A 23,623-nucleotide genomic window follows, 5' to 3' on the forward strand; every position below is an offset into this window, starting at 1 on the left:
ATCTGCAAGGTACTCCTTGAGCATCTGGGCAAACTTAGGATTTCTTGTGGCACTACCCCGCACCTCAGGGGCTGTGGTACGTGAGGGGCTGAGAAAACTGTCCCACATCTTAAAGACTGTTCCCCTACCTCTGGCGGATTGGACTTGTGCCTCTCTCGGCTGTACGCCTTGGTTGTCCACTGATTCCTGACCTATGCCGCTAGCGTTTTGTGAGGGGAATGCTTTGCCTACTTCCGTGACTATGGCCTTCCGGAACTGCTGCATTTTGGTTGACCTCTCCGCCTCGGGAATAAGAGACATAAAGTTCTCCTTGTAGCGTGGGTCTAACAGTGTTACCAACCAGTAATGATTGTCGGCCAAGATGTTCTTAACGCGAGGGTCACGAGACAGGCAGCTTACCATAAAGTCAGCCATGTGCGCCAGACTCTTAACAGCCAGGACTTCAGTAGCCTGACCAACACGTTGACTGAACATGCTGTCCTCCTCCTCCTCCTCCTCCTCCTCATCTACCCTGTCCTCTGGCCAGCCACGCTGAACCGAGGATATGACTGGTGTGCATGTCATATCCTCAATTTGGCCGGAGATTTGCTCCATGTCTTCATCCTCCTCCTCGTCATAGTCCTCCACTGCACGTTGTGATGAGACGAGGCTGGGCTGTGTGTTATCACCCACACCCACTACTGTTTCTTGCTGCAACTCATCGCGCTCCGCCTGCAATGCATCATGTTTGGTTTTGAGCAGAGACCGTTTTAGAAGGCAGAGTAGCGGTATGGTGACGCTAATAATGGCGTCATCACCACTCACCATCTTGGTGGAGTCCTCAAAGTTTTGGAGGATGGTACATAGGTCGGACATCCATCTCCACTCCTCAGGTGTTATGTGTGGAGTTTGACCCATTTCCCGACGGCTTAGGTGATGCAGGTACTCAACAACTGCCCTCTTCTGCTCACATATCCTGACCAACATGTGCAGAGTTGAATTCCAACGCGTGGGGACATCACACACCAGTCTGTGAGCCGGAAGATGCAAACTGCGCTGAAAGCCGGCCTTGCCGGCTGAAGCAGTAGGTGACTTTCGAAAATGTGCAGACAGGCGGCGAACTTTTACCAGCAGATCAGACAGCTCTGGGTATGACTTTAGAAACCGCTGAACCACGAGGTTGAGCACATGGGCCACGCATGGAACATGTGTCAGCTGGCCTCGCCTCAAAGCCGCCACCAGGTTCCGGCCATTGTCACACACGACCTTTCCTGGCTTTAGGTTCAGAGGTGTGAGCCAGTGATCTGCCTGCTGTTTCAGAGCTGTCCACAGCTCTTCTGCATTGTGGGGTTTGTCACCTATGCAGATTAGCTTCAGCACAGCCTGTTGCCGCTTCGCCGAGGCAGTGCTGCAGTGCTTCCAGCTTGGGACTGGTGTGGAGGGTACAGTGGATGAGGATGCGCAGGAGGAGGAGGAGGCTGAAGAGCATGACATTCCGGAGCTGTAGAGTGTGGGTGAAACACTGACTGAGGTAGGGCCTGCAAACCTTGGTGTGGGAAGGACGTGTTCCGTCCCTCGCTCAGACTGGGTCCCAGCTTCCACAATATTAACCCAGTGTGCCGTCATCGAGATGTAGCGGCCTTGCCCACAAGCACTTGTCCACGTGTCTGTGGTTAGGTGGACTTTGGGTGAAACAGCGTTGTTCAGGGCACGTGTGATGTTTTGTGACACGTGGTTATGCAACGCGGGGACGGCACACCGGGAGAAATAGTGGCGGCTGGGGACCGAGTAATGTGGGACAGCTGCCGCCATCAGGTCGCGGAATGCTTCTGTCTCCACCAGCCTAAAAGGCAACATTTCCAGCGCAAGCAGTCGCGAAATGTTAGCATTTAGAACTGTGGCATGTGGGGTGTTGGCAGTGTATTTGCGCCTGCGTTCAAAGGTTTGCTGAATGGATAACTGAACGCTGCGCTGGGACAAGGACGTGCTTGATGATGGTGTTATTTCTGCGTAGGCAACTGCAGGTGCAGGACCGGAGGAGGCTTGTTCGCAGGCAGCATGGACAGGGGATTGGCTCACATGCACAACCAGCGAAGACGTAGCAGTGACATCAGCAAGCACTGCTCCTCGACTCTGTTGTACTTCCCACAAAGTCGGGTGCTTGGCTGACATGTGCCTGATCATGCTGGTGGTGGTCAGGCTGCTAGTTTTGGTACCCCTGCTGATGCTGGCACGGCAGATGTTGCAAATGGCCTTTTTAGAATCATCTGGAGCCAACTTAAAAAACTGCCAGACTCGGGAAGACCTAACATTTGTACAGGCACCTTGTGTCGTGTTGTTGTTCCGGGGAACGGTTGCCTGACTTCTGCCTGGAGCCACCACCCTGCTTCTTACTGCCTGTTGGGATGCTACGCCTCCCTCCCCCTGTGCACTGCTGTCCTCGCTCTGCATATCCTCCTGCCAGGTTGGGTCAGTTACTGGATCATCCACCACGTCGTCTTCCTCTTCCGCACCCTGCTCCTCCTCCTGACTTCCTGACAATTGTGTCTCATCATCGTCCACCCCTTGTTGAGACACGTTGCCAACTTCGTGAGAACGTGGCTGCTCAAATATTTGGCCATCTGTACATACGATCTCCTCATGACCCACTTCAACATGAGCTGGCGAGAGGCCAGAATGTGCGAATGGAAACGTGAACAGCTCTTCCGAGTGTCCAAGTGTGGGATCATTAATGTCCGAGGACGTGTACTCAGCCTTGTGGTAGGAAGGAGGATCAGGTTCTGAAATGTGCGGTGCAGTATCACGGCTACTGACACTTGACCGTGTGGAAGACAGAGTGTTTGTGGTGGTGCCAATCTGACTGGAAGCATTATCCGCTATCCAACTAACAACCTGTTGACACTGGTCTTGGTTCAAGAGCGGTGTACTGCTGCGGTCCCCAAGAATTTGGGACAGGACGTGCGAGCGACTAGATGTGGCCCTTTGTTGTGGCAAAATTAGAGCTTGCCCACGACCTCGGCCTCTGCCTGCACCACCATCACGTCCACTTCCTTGTTCCTTGCCAACGCCCTTGCGCATTTTGCAATGCTGTGCTGACGTGTATTCACTAGACTTGGGCGTTATATCAAAGTTTGTGCAAATCGTGCACCTGTACGCTGCCACCGACAGGCACACACGTGCGGTTTTTAAATGCAAGCACGGACGCACTAAGAACCTAACACAGGTTTTAGGAGCAAAAATTAATGACGAGAACTCTGACACTATCAGCCACTGCTGACTGACGTGTATTATACACTACACTTGTGCGTTATATAATAGTTTGGTAAAAACGCACACAAGTGCACCTGTACGCTGCCACCGACAGGCACACACGTGCGGTTTTTAAATGCAAGCACGGACGCACTAAGATCCTAACACAGGTTTTAGGAGCAAAAATTAATGACGAGAACTCTGACACTATCAGCCACTGCTGACTGACGTGTATTATACACTACACTTGTGCGTTATATAATAGTTTGGTAAAAACGCACACAAGTGCACCTGTACGCTGCCACCGACAGGCACACACGTGCGGTTTTTAAATGCAAGCACGGACGCACTAAGAACCTAACACAGGTTTTAGGAGCAAAAATTAATGACGAGAACTCTGACACTATCAGCCACTGCTGACTGACGTGTATTATACACTACACTTGTGCGTTATATAATAGTTTGGTAAAAACGCACACAAGTGCACCTGTACGCTGCCACCGACAGGCACACACGTGCGGTTTTTAAATGCAAGCACGGACGCACTAAGAACCTAACACAGGTTTTAGGAGCAAAAATTAATGACGAGAACTCTGACACTATCAGCCACTGCTGACTGACGTGTATTATACACTACACTTGTGCGTTATATAATAGTTTGGTAAAAACGCACACAAGTGCACCTGTACGCTGCCACCGACAGGCACACACGTGCGGTTTTTAAATGCAAGCACGGACGCACTAAGAACCTAACACAGGTTTTAGGAGCAAAAATTAATGACGAGAACTCTGACACTATCAGCCACTGCTGACTGACGTGTATTATACACTACACTTGTGCGTTATATAATAGTTTGGTAAAAACGCACACAAGTGCACCTGTACGCTGCCACCGACAGGCACACACGTGCGGTTTTTAAATGCAAGCACGGACGCACTAAGAACCTAACACAGGTTTTAGGAGCAAAAATTAATGACGAGAACTCTGACACTATCAGCCACTGCTGACTGACGTGTATTATACACTACACTTGTGCGTTATATAATAGTTTGGTAAAAACGCACACAAGTGCACCTGTACGCTGCCACTGACAGGCACACACGTGCGGTTTTTAAATGCAAGCACGGACGCACTAAGAACCTAACACAGGTTTTAGGAGCAAAAATTAATGACGAGAACTCTGACACTATCAGCCACTGCTGACTGACGTGTATTATACACTACACTTGTGCGTTATATAATAGTTCGGTAAAAACGCACACAAGTGCACCTGTACGCTGCCACCGACAGGCACACACGTGCGGTTTTTAAATGCAAGCACGGACGCACTAAGAACCTAACAGGTTTTTAGGAGCGACAATTGCTGAGAAGTCTGACACTATCAGGACTGTTTTAGACTGTGTACACCAGCCCCAGATATGATGAAGGCTGGTATACGGTCACCACTAGGAATGGCTATATACCCTGCCTGCCTGCCTGCCTGTATACTGCTACAATAGTCCTGACAAGGACTCTTTTGGTCACTAGCCTGTATTCCAACCTGGCTATACCCTGCCTGTATACAGCAACAATAGTCCTGAGAAGGACTCTGCTACTGTACTCCGACCTGGCTATACCCTGCCTGCCTGTATACAACTAGAATAGTCCTGAGAAGGACTTTTGGTCACACTGTTTGCAGCCCTGCTACGGAAATAGCTATAAAGGGCCGCAAACCTTTCCCTGAAGCAGCGACCCTCTCCCTGCACTGACTGTCTGGATAGCTGTGAGCAGAGCACAGCGCGCCCGCCGGTATAAAGGCTCGGTCACGCTGTGCAGGCCGGCCAATCACTGCAATTCCACAACTAACAGGGCTGTGGCATTGCAGTGGTCTGCCAGCCAATCCCTGCATGAGGGCTGGCTCTCAAAAGAGCGCCAACATGCAGGGATGAAGACCACGAGTACAGCACGAGTATCGCGAGATTACTCGGTCCCCGCCGAGTAGACCGAGTACAGTGATACTCGTGCGAGTACCGAGTAGTAACAAGCATGCTCGCTCATCACTAGTCACGGACAATAAACTCTATCCCAAAACCCAATCCCCTTTCACTCACGGGCGAGGAGCGCCGCTAGAGTCCCCGGGATCCGGCCCATCGCTCGAGCCACCGAGCAGCAGCAGGCCGCAGCAGCCGCGGCAGCCGGACCCGAGCAGTAGGGAGAGCGCGGCGTCCCCTCCTCCGCCCGCGACACATCTACTACGGTAGAGTACACTTATATTTCTGCATTTTCTGATCACTCTCCAGTGACTGAAGTAAGGGTGGCACGTTGTCTGTGTAGCCAGGATCCAGCAGAGTGGCCACCGAGAAATCAGCACCTGTAATTATCCGGGTAACTCGGCAGTCGTTGGGCAGACACAGCAGCATTTATTCGCTCATGTTTGCCAGGCTGCCGAAAGGCAACAACAAGCTGTCCTCAGTGGGAGGTATAACATCTGTGTCATCTGTATCCCCTTAGCCACGCTCCAGTGATGTCCGTAAGCTGCTTTGAGTGCCACCCTGCTGTGAACATGGTTCTGCCTCCTCATGCTCCTCATTCTCCAAAACTGTCCCCTGGCTGGACATTTGTGTACCTGGCTGCTTTAGGTACAGGATCCAACCCTCCGAGCCATGTGTGGTCGACTGGCCTGATAATCATGTGAAGGGTCCCTGCTCCTCCTCCTCTTCCTCCTGTTCCACCTCATGCATCATCACCTAAAATGTTTTTTCAAGGAAGCATAGAAATGGGATAGTAACACTGATGATGGCATCATTAGAGCTGGCCATGATTGTGGAGTACTCAAAGCAGCACAACAAGGCATACACGTCCCACATGGAGGCCCACTCATTGGTCGTGAAGTGGTGTTGTTCCGCAGAGCGACTCGCCCGTGCGTGCTCCAGTTGAAACTCCACTATTGTCAACTGCTGCTTGCTCAGTCTCTTCAGCATACGCAAGGTAGAATTCCACCTTGTGGGTACGTCGCAATAGTGGTGGTAGACATGATGCTGCAGCACAGGCAAGCAAACTGCAGGGTGAGAATGCCAAAAGCATACACAGATGACCTGCACTTTCTCTAGCAGCTCTGACATCTCGGAGTAATTTGTCAGGAACCTCTGCACTACCAAATTCAGCAAATGTCCCAGGCAAGGGACGAGTGTCCAACCGTCTAGGCCTAGAGCTGCTACGATATTATGCCCATTATCACATACCACCAGGTCGGGCTTGAGGTTCAGCGGCACCAACCACTCATCGATCTGTTGTTTGATCCCTGTGCACAGGTCCTGCGCTGTGTGGCATTTCCCCCCGAAACAGATCAGTTTCAGAACAGCCTGCTGTCATTTCCCCCTGGCTGTACTGAAGTTGGTGGTGCAGGTGTTAGGGTATGTTCACACGTGGCATCTTTTTTTTTACCACAAAGATGCAGCATTTTTGTCCCAAAAAACGCACCAAAAACGCACCATGGCAAAAATGCATCAAAAAACACAATGCGGTTTTGACTTGTTTTTTCCGCGTTTTGCCCAATGCGTTTTTTTAGATCAAATCTATTGACTGGAAGGGCTCAAAAACGCTGGGAAAATGCAAAAAGAATTGACATGCTGCATCTTGGATGCATCTTCAAAAACGCAGCCAAGATGCAGCCAACAAAAGATTCCCAGTGCGGACAGCAAAATCGAATTCTCATAGACTTTCCTGGGGGAAAGGAAATGCATGCATTTTGGTGCATCTTTGTGACCTCAAAAACGCACCAAAAATGCAGCAAAAGATGCCCTGTGTGACCTTAGCCAGCTGCCAAGATGAGGAGGCAGTAGAGGAAATGGAGGAGGGGGCAACACGGACAGAGAAATGGCTTGCAATTGTGGCGCCCCTGACCTGGTCAGGCGCCACAGAGTATTGCACCCATGCGGGAGCAATGCTTCCAGGTAATCTCCAAAGGCCAGGATGAGGCGCACACACAAACATATAGTGATCAGGCCTCCCACATTACCAGAGGGGACCCTTGGGTAGCCAGAAGGGGTTAACTTTCAATTCCCAGCTGGGGGTGTGTTCAGGGGCTGGTTGCTAGGAAGCAGGGCAGAGAGAGAAAGGAAGTGAGGAGTGGAGAGGAAGAAGTTGAAGTGTATGGAGGGGGAGCAGAGAAGCTCCCGTGCAGACAGGTCCTGAGGAGTGCTGTAGCTGAAAGCGGAGGAGAACGGAGTACTGTGGGTCGGCCTGAAGAGCATCCAGAGAAAGAGGGGTGGCTGAGTACGGAGATCCTGGTATCCGAGCACACAAGGGGAACTAGGTCCCCAGTACAGGCAGCAGATCATCCAGAGCTGCTTAACCTACAGGTTGGGGGGGTACTTCATGCCCTCACCACGACTACACAGAGCTTGAGCCAAGCAGCACACGAGGCCCATAAGGGGACAGGGCCAGAAGCCATCCCACCAAGGCCACGCTGCCGGCAGACGAGCCAGAGAGAGGGGAGCAGGGTGGTAACAGCTTCCCTGGAGGGGTCCTACCACGCTTCAAGCAAAGGATCCTACTAAAACAGAAAGAGTGCAAGGAAGGCGAGTGGACAGCTACCCTCAGAACGGCCTCCTGGAATTCCTGGTTCCACCTGGTTATCACAGTGTCGCCCGGGCATCTCACCGTGACCTCCAAACAGTGAGTAAACACGTTAAAAGACTTCTTGGACTGTGTTTGAGTCATTCTGCGACTTGTGGTACTACAAACTCACACCGGGCCCTGGGGCTTGCCTCACTCTCAGGAGGCTACTATATCCGACTGCACCCACCATCAGCCCCAGGCGTCCCCTAACCTGCAGTGGCGGTCCCCACTGACCGCAATACTGAGAGTGGCGTCACGATCAAAACTGAAGATTCCCTACCTGTGACCAGCACCAGCTACGTGGAGTCCCTGAAGGTATGCACCGATACAACACCTGTGGGGCTTCACATCTTCTGGCGTCACGAACAGGATAAGGACTAGACCTGTTCAGACAGGTGACCGTGTGCCTCAGAGGTCCGACCGCAAAAATTGAACCGCCGCCATATTGCCATCTTCAAAAGCGCGCGCTGCAGCCCGCGCGAGGGAGAAGAGCACCGCCCACGAAGAGGTGTGGCCGCCCCAGAATCCCCACAATTCAGAGAGCGTTCTGACCCAGGAAGTGGAAAGGGAGCGCGCAGATTTCTGAAGAAAAATGGACGCTGCAGGAGGTAATGCCCCTGGTCAGGGCGACGCAGCCCAAGCGATGCCAGCCCCTGTCGCGCTGGACGCCGCAGCGCCTGGTGCCGGTGCCGCGGTCGCAGCTGCACCGGCCGAGGTCGCCCCCATAATGCCAGTGTCCTTGTTGTATGCCCCAGGGGCGCAATGGCTGCCTCAATACGCCGGTAAAATAGACACGCTGACCGGGTTTAAGAAAAAGATCAACACCCTGCTAGACATGCACGCGATGACTGGTAAACAGAGGGCCGCTGTGGTGCTGGGACAATTGACTGGAGCAGCAGAATTGAAAGCTGAGTCCTGGGCCAATGATGACCGGAGCTCTGTTGAGACCATCTTTGCCAAACTAGCAGCTGCTTTTGAACACCGCACGGAGGGAGAGCTGAGAACGGACTTCTATCACTGCCGTCAGAAGCCCCAAGATAGTATAAGAGACTATGCCCTCAGTCTGCAGGCGGCACTACGGGCTCTCAAGCTGGTGGACCCTGTCAGTGACCAGGAAGGAAACCGGATGATGAAGGAACAATTCCTGCGGGGCCTGCGCTCTCCTGAGGATGGGAAGCAGATGAAGCTGTGGTCCCTAGAACACCCCGACGTGGACTTTGCCATTCTGAAAGACCGGGCAGTGAAAGCACTCCAACCCCCTGTGGACACAGACCCTGCCAGTTCCACGGCTGCAGGAGCGGAATCCTCCACGCAGGCCCTGATGACTGCAAAAGGACTCAACGCGCCAGCAGAGACCATAAGTACGCTATCCTCCCAAGTGCAGCAGCTCACTAAGGACGTCGCACAAATCCTGAAAGCAATGCAGTTGCCCTCAGAGACCAAAGTCCCTCATCAGATCCTACTAGCCGACAACCCAGAGGACGTCCCTTGGATGCGGAGGAGAAGGGGTCCCCCAACTCGAGGCAGGAGCAGTGATCGCTATGACTCAGCTGGACAACCCATCTGTCGTCGTTGCCAGAAGGCAGGTCACTATGAAAGGGCCTGTCCTTTAAACGAGTCAAACCTGGGGCCGAGGGCCAGTCCTCAGGATTAAGAAGATCAGGCCCAAGTCGCTGCTGTGATCAGTACGTGGGTGGACGTCCTGTCCTGTCCATCGTCTTGGACGGGATCCCTACCCCGGCATTATTGGACACCGGCTCTCAGGTCACCACGATCCCGCATGTCCTTTATCGGAGGTTTTGGTCGGACGACGATCTCCGACCACCGGACCCCTCCCTCACCATCTATGCTGCCAACGGACAACCTATAGACCAGATCGGGGTCAAAGAGGTAACCATAAAGGTGGGAAGGCAGGAAATGAAGGGACAAGGACTGATTGTTGTGGACACTGATGTTAGAGAAAGGAACCCGCAAATGATTTTAGGCACTAATGTCATAGAAAATTGCCTAGGGGAAGTGTTGTTGTTGCTTCACCAGATTGTTGAAGGTGCTGACGGCAGGTCGCAAAGAGCCTTGCAAAAGGAGATCCGAATCATTCTGAGGAAGCAACAGGTAAAACAGACTGGCGGTGAGATTGGTAGTGTACGGGTGATGGATGCTAACCCCATTGTGATACCCCCACGGAGTGAAATGATGATGTGGTGTAGAGCAGCGGTAGGTCTCAGAGGACAGGATTACCAGGCTGTACTAGAGCCCACTCATTCAGACCACTGGCCCACGATTCTGACAGCCAGGGGGGTAGTTGATGTACACAAGGGACGAGTGCCTGTACGAGTGTTGAACTGTGGGGAGGAGGAAGCCAGACTACCAAGGTACGCTACCATAGCCAAACTGTTTACATGCTCAGATGACGCCATAACACCTGTAGGTCCCCTGACACAAGCTGACTCAAAAGAGGGCGAGACCTCCCAAAAGCAGTTAGAGGACTGGTGCCAGAAACTACACGTGGGGACTGACTCTACACCCGACTACCAGAAACATGGGGTTTACAGGGTCGTGCAGGAATACGAGCAGGTCTTTAGTAAGAACCCACTAGACTTTGGTAGGATCAAAGGGGTGCAACATCACATACCCACAGGCAGTCATCCTCCCATTAAGGAAAGACATAGGCCTATTCCACCAGCCCATTACCAGCGCACAAAGGACATGCTGAAGGACATGAAGGAGGCAGGAGTCATAAGGGACAGTTGCAGCCCCTGGGCAGCTCCCCTGGTCCTGGTAAGAAAGAAGGATGGCACGATGAGGATGTGTGTGGATTACAGACGGATAAATCAGATAACACACAAGGATGCCTACCCTTTGCCAAGGATAGAGGAATCCCTCGCTGCCTTGAAAGCCTCTAACTACTTTTCTACCCTAGATCTTACTAGTGGCTACTGGCAAGTATCTGTAGCAGAAGAAGATCGGGAGAATACGGCCTTCACCACCCCAATGGGCCTCTGTGAGTTCAACAGCATGCCATTTGGACTCTGCAATGCCCCCGGGACCTTCCAGAGGCTTATGGAATGCTGCCTAGGGCACCTCAACTTTGAAACCGTCCTGCTCTACCTGGATGATGTCATCGTGTACTCCAAGACCTACGAGGACCACCTGAAACACCTGGCTGAAGTCTTTGAAGCGCTATCCCGATATGGAATGAAGCTGAAACCATCCAAGTGCCATTTACTGAAGCCAAAGGTCCAGTACCTAGGTCACGTGGTCAGTGCAGAAGGAGTAGCACCGGACCCAGAGAAGGTCACAGTCATCCAGGAGTGGCCCACACCTACTACCGTCCGGGAGGTACGTCAGTTCCTTGGCTTGGTGGGCTACTACAGAAGGTTCATCAAGGGCTACACGAAAATGGCGGCGCCTTTGCAAGAGCTCCTGGTAGGCCACCCAAAGAAGAGAGGAAAGATCTCCGGCCCGCCATTTCACTGGGGAGAAGCAGAAGAACACTCCTTCAGACAAATGAAAGGGGCCTTGACGGGTGAAGAGATCCTAGCCTACCCTGACTACGGTCTGCCATTCGTACTGTACACAGATGCCAGTAATGTGGGACTGGGAGCAGTGCTTTCACAGGTGCAGGGAGGCAAAGAGCGTGTGATTGCTTACGCCAGCAGGAAGCTCAGGCCTACCGAAAGAAACCCAGAGAATTATAGCTCATTCAAGCTAGAGTTCCTGGCCATGGTATGGGCTATCACAGAGCGGTTCAAGCACTACTTGGCAGCCACCAAATTCACTGTCTTCACGGACAACAACCCCCTGACCCACTTGGATACTGCTAAGTTGGGTGCCATGGAGCAGCGTTGGGTAGCCCGACTGGCGAATTATGACTTTACTGTCAAGTATCGAGCTGGCCGCAAGAACGGCAACGCAGATGCTCTGTCCAGGATGCCTCACCTAGCAGACGAGGGTGAAGATGAAGATGATCTGGAAGAGATTGAGCTGCCAGCGTTCCATCGCCATGGAGCAAAACAGTGTCGGCAGTCGCGTGCCAACCGCCAAGAGGTGACCCTGAACCCACTACCTCATTACAACTGGAAGGAGACCCAGGAAAATGATCCAGCGGTGGGCTTGGTAAAGAAACTGATCAGCCAGCCTGGCGCCAGCCTTGACAAAGGAGCCCCACCTGAGGCACAGTACCTATGGAAGGAGAGGGGTCGATTATTCATCTATCAAGACAAACTTTACAGGAGCATCATTGACCCGAGGACGCATGAGAAGGTGTGGCAAGTGATTGTACCACAGAAGGATACGAGGATGGTGCTAGAAGCCTATCACAATGGTGCAGGCCACTTTGGTTGGAAGAAACTGGAGGCCCTACTTAAAGTAAGATTCTACTGGGTGGGCATGAGATCTGCCCTAGAGAAGTGGTGTCGAAACTGCGGGCCTTGCAATCTTAGAAGAAAAGACCAGCACCGCCAGAGAGCACCACTCCAGCCCATCCAAACTAAACGGCCCCTGGAGATCGTGGCCCTGGACCATGTAAAGTTGGCACCCAGCAGACAAGGCTACAACTACGCTCTCACTATGGTTGACCACTACTCCAGATTCCTGGTGGTAGTACCAGTCAAGGACTTGACAGGTCAAACTGCAGCCAAAGCTTTCCAGACACACTTCTGTCGACCACATGGCTATCCAGATCAAGTGCTCACTGACCAAGGACCAGCCTTTGAAGCTGAAGTGTTTAAGGAGTTTTGTAACCTATACGGCTGCCAGAAGATCCGTACTACGCCTTACCATCCTCAGACCAATGGCATGTGTGAGAAGATGAACCACATCATTCTCGATCTTCTGAAGACGCTCCCACTAGAAGAACGAAGTCAGTGGCCGGAAAAGCTGCCCGATCTAGTGGACATGTATAACAACATCCCTGTGAGTTCCACGAACTGCACACCGGCATACCTGATGAGGGCCAGACCAGGGCGATTGCCAGTAGATCTGGAAATGGGAGTTGAGACCCCTGAAGACCATCAACAAGGTGCTGATTGGGATTCCAACCGCCAAGCCCAATACAAGAAAGTACAAGAGTGTGTGGAGCGAAGCCTGACTCAGCAGCGTGAGAAACAAGAAAAGGCCTACAATCGAAAAGCACCTGCTGTTCCTTTGATGCCAGGAGATATAGTTCTCAAGGGAAAGAGAAGGCGTCATAAACTTGACAATCACTGGGAAGAAGAACCCTATACTGTGTTACCATCAACGCTTAGCAATGAAAAGACATGCCTTATCAGCAAAGATGGAGGAAAAACAACAGCTGTCGTTTCTAGAGATCGCCTAAAGAAATGTCCTGAACAACTAAGAATCCCTGAAGAAATTCCCAACCCTGTGCCAGTTCAAGAACCAAAAGAAAGGATGATCCATACTGCGCTTGGAGATTTTCCAGCAAGTTGGCCTCAATACAATGGAGCAGTTGTTATTCCAGTCATTACATTCACTCAATCTAGAGAAGTAGGAGACCTAGAAGCACCTGTTCAGAACCTAGAAGTGCCAAATGTAGCTGAAGCAGAAAACCACGCATTGGTATCAGTACCCAGTACACCCAGAATTCACATTGAGACACATACATCGGGTGGGAGGACACAACCTCAGACAGATGACAGTATAGTACTGCGTAGATCAACCCGCAGCAACTTTGGTCAGCTCCCATTACGCTATAGACAAAGTACAGTTTAGTTGAAAGTGACGGTATGAAGTGTAATGTTTAACCTGTTATAGTTAAGCAACGTTTAAGCGAAATGTGCCCACAAGGACTATTGTGAGACTTCCTTAAAATGTTAGACCACTGGTTATGAACTGGCTTTAACCACAAACTTTGCATTGTAAAAAGTTGCCTTCTTGGTACCAACCACAGGGTCTGCCTGTTGAGGGGCATGGCTCTGCACCAACAAGGGGGCACGCCTGTTTATGGGGCCTGCCCTCCAACACTCGGAAGCGGGTACGCCTGTTTATGGGGCCTACCTTACACCACTCCCCTCAGGAGAGGAAGATTGGAGGAAAGGTCTGGGGAATGTGATGGCCCAGACCTGGTTACCAAAAGGACCGGTGACCTACCTCCTGAAGGTTTTTGGGTGGGTTTCGGACATGTGGGTGGTTGGTGGTGGAATGGTACCTGGCATGTTTAAATGTAAATAATTGCCCCTGTGTGGGAAAAGTTTGTAATTACCTTTTTTCTTTCTCTTGTCTTTGCAGCCCGAGGACGTGCTGATGATAACTAAGGGGGAATGTGGCGCCCCTGACCTGGTCAGGCGCCACAGAGTATTGCACCCATGCGGGAGCAATGCTTCCAGGTAATCTCCAAAGGCCAGGATGAGGCGCACACACAAACATATAGTGATCAGGCCTCCCACATTACCAGAGGGGACCCTTGGGTAGCCAGAAGGGGTTAACTTTCAATTCCCAGCTGGGGGTGTGTTCAGGGGCTGGTTGCTAGGAAGCAGGGCAGAGAGAGAGAGGAAGTGAGGAGTGGAGAGGAAGAAGTTGAAGTGTATGGAGGGGGAGCAGAGAAGCTCCCGTGCAGACAGGTCCTGAGGAGTGCTGTAGCTGAAAGCGGAGGAGAACGGAGTACTGTGGGTCGGCCTGAAGAGCATCCAGAGAAAGAGGGGTGGCTGAGTACGGAGATCCCGGTATCCGAGCACACAAGGGGAACTAGGTCCCCAGTACAGGCAGCAGATCATCCAGAGCTGCTTAACCTACAGGTTGGGGGGGTACTTCATGCCCTCACCACGACTACACAGAGCTTGAGCCAAGCAGCACACCAGGCCCATAAGGGGACAGGGCCAGAAGCCATCCCACCAAGGCCACGCTGCCGGCAGACGAGCCAGAGAGAGGGGAGCAGGGTGGTAACAGCTTCCCTGGAGGGGTCCTACCCCGGGCATCTCACCGTGACCTCCAAACAGTGAGTAAACACGTTAAAAGACTTCTTGGACTGTGTTTGAGTCATTCTGCGACTTGTGGTACTACAAACTCACACCGGGCCCTGGGGCTTGCCTCACTCTCAGGAGGCTACTATATCCGACTGCACCCACCATCAGCCCCAGGCGTCCCCTAACCTGCAGTGGCGGTCCCCACTGACCGCAATACTGAGAGTGGCGTCACGATCAAAACTGAAGATTCCCTACCTGTGACCAGCACCAGCTACGTGGAGTCCCTGAAGGTATGCACCGATACAACACCTGTGGGGCTTCACACAATTCTCAATGGAGGTAGGATATGCACCTGAATGCCTGCTGCCTTAACAGCCGCCACTACATTTACCCAGTGGTCAGTTAGGGAGATATAACGTCTCTGCCCATGCTTAATGGTCCATGTAACAGTGGTTGTGTGGACCTTGCCACTGATGGCGTTGCGCAGTGCACACTTGATTATGTCGGCAACATGTTTGTGCAGGCTTGGCCCATCTGGAAAAGTAGTACTGTGGGACAACCACAAAAATAAGTATTTTAAAACTGGCCGAATTGTTCCAAAGGCCAGGAATTTTGAAATGCTATTATTCAGGACTAGGGTTCATGGGTGGGCAAGGGGGTACTTTCTTTTTCTCTTCAGTATTTGTGTAATGGATAGCTGAACGCTTCCATGGGATGGTGTGGAGATGCTCGGTGACACTGCTGATGATGATGGTGCTGTCACCTCCTCTTTTTGCAGGGAGCCAGGTGGCCCTGTTTCTCAGGAAAAAAAAGCAAGACCACAGGAGAAGATGGAGCAGGAGAAGCCTCAGATTTTTCCTAGTTTTTCAGTTATCTTGTACACTGCAGCTCGCGCTTTGCATTTAGATGCCTTGTCATGCAGTTGGTGTTCAGGTTAAGAACACTTATACCTCGCTTCAGGCTCTAATGGCACAGCATGAAAACTACCCATGTTTTGCTATCAGCACATTGTCTGAAGAAATGCCATGCCAGGGAGCTCTTTTGAGCTGGCTTTGGAGTGTTCAGTTCGTTGGCATGGTGGGCAGTAGCAGCCGATGTACTGGCTAGGGTCCAGCCTCTGTGCTTTTGCACCCGTCTCCCACTTTTACTGCGCAGCTTAAGCAGCGTGACCACCTCCTCTTCCTCCGAACTGCACACATCACTCGGATGGCCTTCAACCCATGTAGGGTGTAGGACCTCATCATCCCCTGCATTATCTTGCACCAAATCCTCACCCCTGTTCTCCTTGCCGTTGTGCACACTGCAGAAAACGGCAGGAGTTGGCAGCTGTGTTTCATTATCATCAGAGATATGCTGCAATGGTCTGCTGACCATGTGCACTAGCCTTCCCATGTACTCATGTTCAAACACAAGTGATTCAGAATCAGTGCACTCAATCTCTTCCACTTCCGGGGCTGGGACAGGTTGATGGCCCACAGAATCCCAGCCAGTGGAGCCATCAAAAGCTGAAGTGACTGCTGCATAAATTGGGGCTCAGACCGCTTGGCTGATTTGCAAGGGGTTGAAAGTGGAAAACATGGGCCACAGGTGCAAACTCTGCCGTTTCAACTTTAGACAGTTTGGAAGACAAGACTAAGGAACTAGAGCTCTACTTGTTCTGGCCTGACCATTTGTGCAGTGGTACTTGGGCCTATGAAATTACGCATAACATCCTGTTGCCAGCTTGCACCAAAGGAAGGTGTTTGATTTGAGTGCACAGCAGGCATAGATTGACCACGTCATCTCCCTGCAGCAGCTACACTACCACCCCGAGCAGCACCATGGCCACATCCTCTATTTGATGCTCTCTTCATTATTTGCACCCCAAAGAGTGCACAGTAGAGAAGAGAGAGTGCCCAGCAAATTATTGTGTGGCGCCCCAGGACCTGGTCGCCACAACAGCATTGCCCTTCAAAGGGTTAATGCTGAGCCTGGAGGTAATTGGGAGGTCCATTGGCCAGCAAGTTTTAACACCCAACGCAGTTCTCCCTCCGGCCAGCAGGGGGAGCTCTGAACCTGGAATTCCAGGGAGCCTTCCCCAAGCCTGACCTGAGGGAGGAAGTAGTCAGTCTGTAGAGAGAGGTGATGCTGAGCAGACGCAGAGTGAGCTGTCCTGTGGATCTGGGGCCTAGAGCTAGAGTAGCTTGGCCCAGGGAAGCAGGAGTAGCAGAGAGGCAGCGAAGAGACTCGGACATCGGAGTCTGTGGCCACCAGGGCTTAAAATACTCCCTGGTAGCCGAATCCGAAGGGCAGGAGAGCTGCAAGCACCTGGCCCATATACATCCCGAACACACAGCTGCAGCATCAGGGCCCGGTGTGGACTCCAGCAGAGAAGCACCAGAGAGGGCCTGCGCAGCCTGCTACAAAGGGAAAGGGACGTACCACCGGTCCCAGCAGCAAAGAGGGCCATTGCTGGATTCAGAGAAGCAGGGTCCTATCATAACAAAGAAAAGCACAGGAGTAGGCCTCATACTCAGCTGGCCAGAAAGATTCCCCCAAGTACTTCCAGGCCGACCGGATCCTCATCACCACCTGTAACGGTCTCCCAGGACTGGACTGTTCCCAAAGTAAAAGAGGAAAAGGTAAAGAGACTGTTGTTTGTGCCTGGTTCTTTCATTGCCTGTCGGCCCTGCACCGTGTTAGCCACACAACACCATAGACTTTCACGAGCACTAACAGTGTCCCCGGGGCTCCGCTCCACCTGTGGGGAGCAGTACCACCATTGCTGCTATATCATCACCCCGGAGGCCTCACACAGCAGCGGCGGCTTAATAGCCGCAGACCACAGGTGGCGTCACGAACACAAACTTTATTCATCAAGCCACATATTCTGACACCCACCAGGGCCACGGAGCCGGGCCCAGCCACCACTGACTACCACCGGACTAGTCTGGCCCGGCACCGGGTGTCCCATAGCCCTGGGGTGGGCGAGTCAATTGCACTGTCTAGATACTCTGCATCAGGCACAGTTTGGGCTCCCTGTTCCAGGCTCTGTTAAGGCAACCTGCACCAGGCTCTGTTAGCATATCCTGCACCAGGCTCTGCTTGGGCACTCTGCACCAGGCTCTGTCAGGGCACTCTGCTCCAGGCTCAAATAACCGGAGGAGGCAAGGTCACTCATTGACCTGAGGTGAGGTCACACAGTTCAGTGAGGTCACTTGAGGTCAGGTTGCCTGCGATCACAGGTGGAGGACCTTATAAACCTTCAGCTGTGACCGCATATAACCTAAGTGACATCACCACCCATTGCTGCGGCTCAGTCTCTGCCTGAAGCTCACAGTGGGCGGTCATATTTTATGCCTGTGCTCTGTCACTTCAGACGTAGCAGAGATGTAATTGTGGCGGGACCTTGTGTGGGTTACATCAGACTTTGGTGTTTTTAGGGTTAATAAAGGGCTGAAAGAGTGTGTTATTTATGTATTTTATATCAAATAAAGGATTATTTTGTGTCTGTGTTTACGTTTTTTCAGTTACAGTATTAGTAATGGGGGTCTCATAGATGCTTCCCACTACTAATCTAGGGCTTAGTGGCAAGTGTTAGCTGTTATTACGCTGATTGTCACCGCACCAGGTCAATCAGGATGAGCTCGGTAAAGGTCCGGGATTGTTGCATCTAATGGACATAACAATCCTGCCAGCTGTAGCCTGCTATTTTTAAGCTCGGGGGCTCCAATAATCATGGGCCTCCCCATCCTGAGAATACCAGATCCCAGCTGTTGGCTTTATCATGACTGGGTATCAAAATTGGGGGCGACTACATGTCAATTTATTTCAATGATTTTTTAAATAATAAAAAAAGCTGCATGCGGTTCCTCTAATTTTGAAACACAGCCAAGATAAGCACATGGCTGGCGGCTGTAGCCATATGATTTATCTGTGCTGGATATCATAATATGAGAGAACCCTATGCCAATTTTTTTTACTTATTTTTACACCAATATAGACACACACACGAAGCATGTGTGGTTGAAAGCAGTCAGACAGGCTGGGAGCCCTGTCTAACTGCAACCAATCAGAGATGCGGGGACTACCGGTGGGCGGGAAAAGCATGCATATGCATGAAGTTAATGAATGGCACCAAAAGCAGTGTACAGCTGCATGGAGACCGGTAAGTCTGAAGCGCTTGCTCCAATCCCCTTATCCCTTCTACCAACATTTTTAAGTGCCTTATTCCCATAGACTTATATAGGGACCGGCATCTGGCCAGATATCCAGATTAATACTTGTTAAGAGTAAATGCATACGGTGTATATTTAATGCTGATTTTCTGCACAGATTTGCATGTAGAAAACCCCCAGACATCTGTATTGCAAGTACGTGTTCTATCCACGTTTTGCAGAGATACAACACGTACCCAATATAGTCTATTGGATTGTTCACAAGTCCCTTTTTTTTTTCAAAGACTGTGTGTCCATGCAAAACTCATGTAGACGTTGTAATAGAAGTAGCAGAGTGGAGAATGTTAAGTAGGAAGTATGGTAAACCATTGGAATGTTTTGTAGATAGATTTTGATAGTGAGTAGATATAGCAGTATCATATACTTCCTGGTTACAGAGGGAGCTGAGAGCAAAGGTGGGAGGAGTGACAGATGGCAAGAGGGTTGGTTGCAGAGACAGGCCTGTAAGGCAGCAGCAGATCTGCAGAGGGGTCCCTAGGGTGAGGATGTGAATTTGTAACTTGGGTAAGTCTGGGAACCAGAGGTATCCTCCAAGGGTCCAGAGTTTACGACTCACCTCGTGACGGGTTTAGAAGAGTCTGGGGACTAGACGGACGTGCGCGAGAGAGAGTTCCTCATTACAAGCCTAGGGAATTTGAGGGACTAGAAGCTGTACAAGGCAGTGAGTGGACCATGGGTAGCTGCGGAGAGAAAAACAGGGGGGAAGTCGAGGCATAGCCCCGTAGCTGGAAGACTATGTCCCAAGCAGCGGGATAGGCCAGACAAAGTACCCCAGGAAACAGAGGCAGCAGGACTGGATAAGTGCGACCATGTCTGTCGTGAAGGTGGAAGAATTAATAATCTGTTTACAGTTATGTTATCAATAGTTCTCCAGTATCCTGTGTCTATCTAAAACATCCAAGATGGTGACTGGCTGAGGGATGATGGAAGCTGCCCTTAAGAGTACAGTAAGTGTTGTACACGCCGACCCATGCGGTTTACAAGAACTGGCTCTGGTGGTGAAGGAGTGCGGGGCCCTCATGGTCCGGCGTCCGCTTCCAACACGGATGAAAAGTACCATTGCAGGTCTATGGGTCAGTAAAAAATGCCCATGTGTCATCCGTGTGGTGACCATGATTTACATTGCAAATGATAAGAGAATTCAGAATTTATTTATTCATATATGAAAATTACAGACCAAACACTGATGACACGAAGATCCAAAACACTGATGATATTGCTACCTTTTTTTTGTGAAAAACACAGAATGAGGCCTAATACAATACAAGCTAAGCTAGTGAGATCACAAAATCTCATCTACACGATACGGAACTTTTCCGTATATAAATGAACCAGCCGTGCAGATAATAAAGTCCAAAGCATGTCAACACTATGCGGAATTCATTGCGGTCTTCACTAGTGCAATGGATGGGGCGGAATCCTTGACGAAATCCGCATGTGCTACAAATGCAGCGAAAAATTCATAACAAATCCTCAATTTATGCATCCGGCATAAAATTACAACTTGTAAATAGACATAACTATTAACTAAAAAGCAAAATGATCAAACAATTCACAAATGTCATATGCGCACTGATTATCTTTCTATAAACCAGATCACGGTACAAGGAACACTCTGACGTGAACCTCCAATATAGAGGAATAGGATCAGTCAATGTCATTGTTATTTGTGCCCAACAATGAAAAACAATAGTGATAACATAATGTGGTCTATTCTCCGCAGCAAATGGATGTATTGTGAGTATAGTGCTGTCTGATCAAAACCCATTAACAGGTGTAATCTTGTTCTACTGCTCACCCTTTTGTGTACTGTGTGATATCACCCACAGTTTGGGACTACATGAGAATTGTTACCATCGAACATTGCGAAAATAAATACCTACTTACGGACCACACGTCAACAGCCACCGATTCTAGCGTAAACTGAGTTTGTTTCCAAACTGCAGGTAGCTGTATGTGAATCAGCAGGTTAGTCAAGAATCAACAGCTACTAGCCACGCCTCAGACACTGCGGAGGGGGGGGGGAATACATGGCCATGTACGTCATCTCCCAGCAATCCAGGACGGGGGAAGTGAAAGAGAAGTGAAGCAGCTGGGCCCTGACTCAGAACCCTGGGCACAAAGACAAAGACATACAAAGTATAATGCAATGCAAAAAAGGCTGTCTGTGCTGTGTAAGCAGTATGATCACACACAAAAAACTGTTAGGCTTAATTCACACATTATTTTGATCGGTATCTCATCAGTATTTGTATGCCAAACTCACAAGTGTCTCCAAAACACAGAACAGGTGTCAATCTTTCTATTGTTTTTCTCTGTAAGGTCCACTCCTGGTTTTGGGATCGAGACAGTGGCCAAATACTGACATGTGAATGAGGCCTTACAAAAACTTTTTTTGTTTTTTTTTTGTTTGTAAAGGTACCCTAAAGAATATAGTGTTTATATTCTCTTCAGCACCCTTATAAGGGACACAGTCTTCTAATGGTTTGTAATGTCTTCCCTATGGCATCACGCAAGTTATAAACCATTTGGATTAAACATTCAAACATTTGTAGGAACTCAAAAACAAGCCGGCAATCACCTGACGAACAAGAAAACCGCTGTTCAGTGTTTTTAATGACAGTATAAAGGTCATAGCTGTTGGCAGCACATCGTGCATTTTAAAAAGCTAAGGGGCTGCAAATCTAATATATAAAGCTGATTTATGTGTGTATGTAAGTGTGGCACCCCTGAGGCTCCAGGCGCCAAAGAGTATTGCACCCAACATTGGGTGTAATGCTAAACCCGGTTCCTGAGGAGGTTAACCCCGGTTTCACCACACTACACACTCAATACACATCAGGTTGCCCTGTTCCCACTGGGAACTGGGCTAGGGTTGGGTAATCAAAGGGTTGCCAACAGAAGAAGCATTTGTAGTATGCCCTCAACAGGGGCCCCAGTCCCACTAGCCTAGGACCTGGGAGGGGGAGATGCAGCCAGCAGGGGGAGTCAGGAGCCAACACAACAGTTAGAGAGTTCCATGGCACCTGCATATAGGGACAAGAGTACATCTTGTGAAACCCAGGGTCCTCTTGTAGCTTCAAGCCAGGGGATCCACAGACAGGCGTTACAAGGAGAAACCCACTGAACACCAAACCGGGCTGACCTCTAAAGGGATTCGGGTTCGACGGAGCCCATCATAGCAAGTGACCAGTATTACCTGGGTGAGCGGCATCGTATAAAAGTGAGTAAAACAACCTGGAACCACAGCTATAGACTCTGACTCTTTATTAGCCATACTGCTGCTCCCCACCGCCATTGCTACTCCCCTCATTATTCTCCCCGAGGCCCGCTCTACCTGTGGAGAGCGATACCATCACTGGCTGCTACTACCATCTGCCCCAGAGGACAGCGACAGCAGCGGCAGCCCATTCTCTGACGGTATACCACAGGTGGCGTCACAACAAACACCTCACAACTACCCCCATCATCCTTCCCCTGCCAACTTTCTGTACGTCTCTGGGCAACGGAGCTGATCTAGGCCGCCCGTGACCACGACAGTCGACGGTCCTGCGATGAGTAGGTTAAACGCTCCTGCCCCGTGGGGCGCTACATTTGGTGTCACGAACAGGATAACGTGCCCAGCCTAAAAACCTGGGTACTGTGCACCTTATGGACTGTTGAAAGACTGTTTGTGACCAGTAGCCATTATTGAACAAGAAGGGGGTTAAAAATTCCCGCCCTTCGAGAGCTGGCGAGGATAGTGGCACAGAAATCAAGGCACATTCCCCTCACAGAAGCAGGAAAAGAGGAAAGCGAAACTAACATGCGGAGAGGGTCAGAAAATCTAGGCCCCGCCTCCTGGTGTGCAAATGGACTGAGAAACGAAATTTATGAAGTGAGAGTCTGGAGTGCAAAGGAGTCAGACGTGCCGAGATCACCTGGGGTGCAGGGTGTCAGCATGGCAAACCCTGGCCGTCATGGGGCAACACCGGTACGAACCATGTTCTGGAGCACTCGAGACATGGAGGCAGAGGAGGTTCAGGTGAGCCAGATGCTGAGAAGGATGCAGTTGGACACCATCCATGATTGGGAGGCGTCCATGATGAGAGCGGTGGGAGCCATGCGGGCTCAGAAAGAACTGGAATCGCAGTACCTGGAGGGAGAGGAATCTGTAATGGAAATTGCAGAGACCCTGGTCGCTAGTGCCACCTGTGACGCCCTTAAAGTCCCACTGAGCAGCCCAGCATCCTCGGGAGCAGGAGTACTCGACGAAAACTTTGACCCCCTGGTAGCTGATGACCGAGCTACCGACCCAGCTGCTGGATGCACGGCAGAGGAGGAACCCGTTACTATGCAACCTCCGGCTGCTGACCTGTTGATACCTTTCCCGGCAGCTGGGGACCTGGCTGCTGTTATCTGCACCGAGGGAGATTTAATCACTTTCGACCCGGAGCCCGACCTGGAGGCCTAGGGTGGCGATTGCCTGGGAGTGTCCAGGGGAGACTGCTGCGCTGAGCTGGAGCCTCTGTCCCCGGAGTCCATCAGGAAGAAGGACAGAGATTGGGCCATCTGCCAGGCCACCCTCTCTAAACTTGCAGAAGAGGAGAGGGTACGCCAGGAGCAGTTAGTAGCCACAGAAACCTGGAGCCTGGCTGCAAAGCAATGGCTCCGGAAAAGCCACTCACTAGATCAAG

General features: G+C 51.0%; 1 protein-coding gene across 3 annotated transcripts in view; it reads right to left on the reverse strand.

The window, feature by feature from the left end:
* Positions 1–20,951, reverse strand: part of LOC142296145 (cystatin-C-like) — a 50,130-nt gene extending 29,179 nt beyond the window's left edge. The window contains exon 1 of one of the 3 annotated variants that reach the window (XM_075339411.1): positions 20,835–20,951. The gene's annotated coding sequence lies outside the window, so the exon portion shown is untranslated. Of the gene's footprint in view, positions 1–20,826 lie in introns of all 3 variants that reach the window. The other 2 variants (XM_075339410.1, XM_075339409.1) reach the window with 2 other exon arrangements.
* Between the last annotated feature and the right edge of the window lie 2,672 nt (positions 20,952–23,623).

Source organism: Anomaloglossus baeobatrachus, chromosome 3 (assembly GCF_048569485.1).
Source record: "Anomaloglossus baeobatrachus isolate aAnoBae1 chromosome 3, aAnoBae1.hap1, whole genome shotgun sequence".
Lineage (NCBI taxonomy): Eukaryota > Metazoa > Chordata > Amphibia > Anura > Aromobatidae > Anomaloglossus > Anomaloglossus baeobatrachus.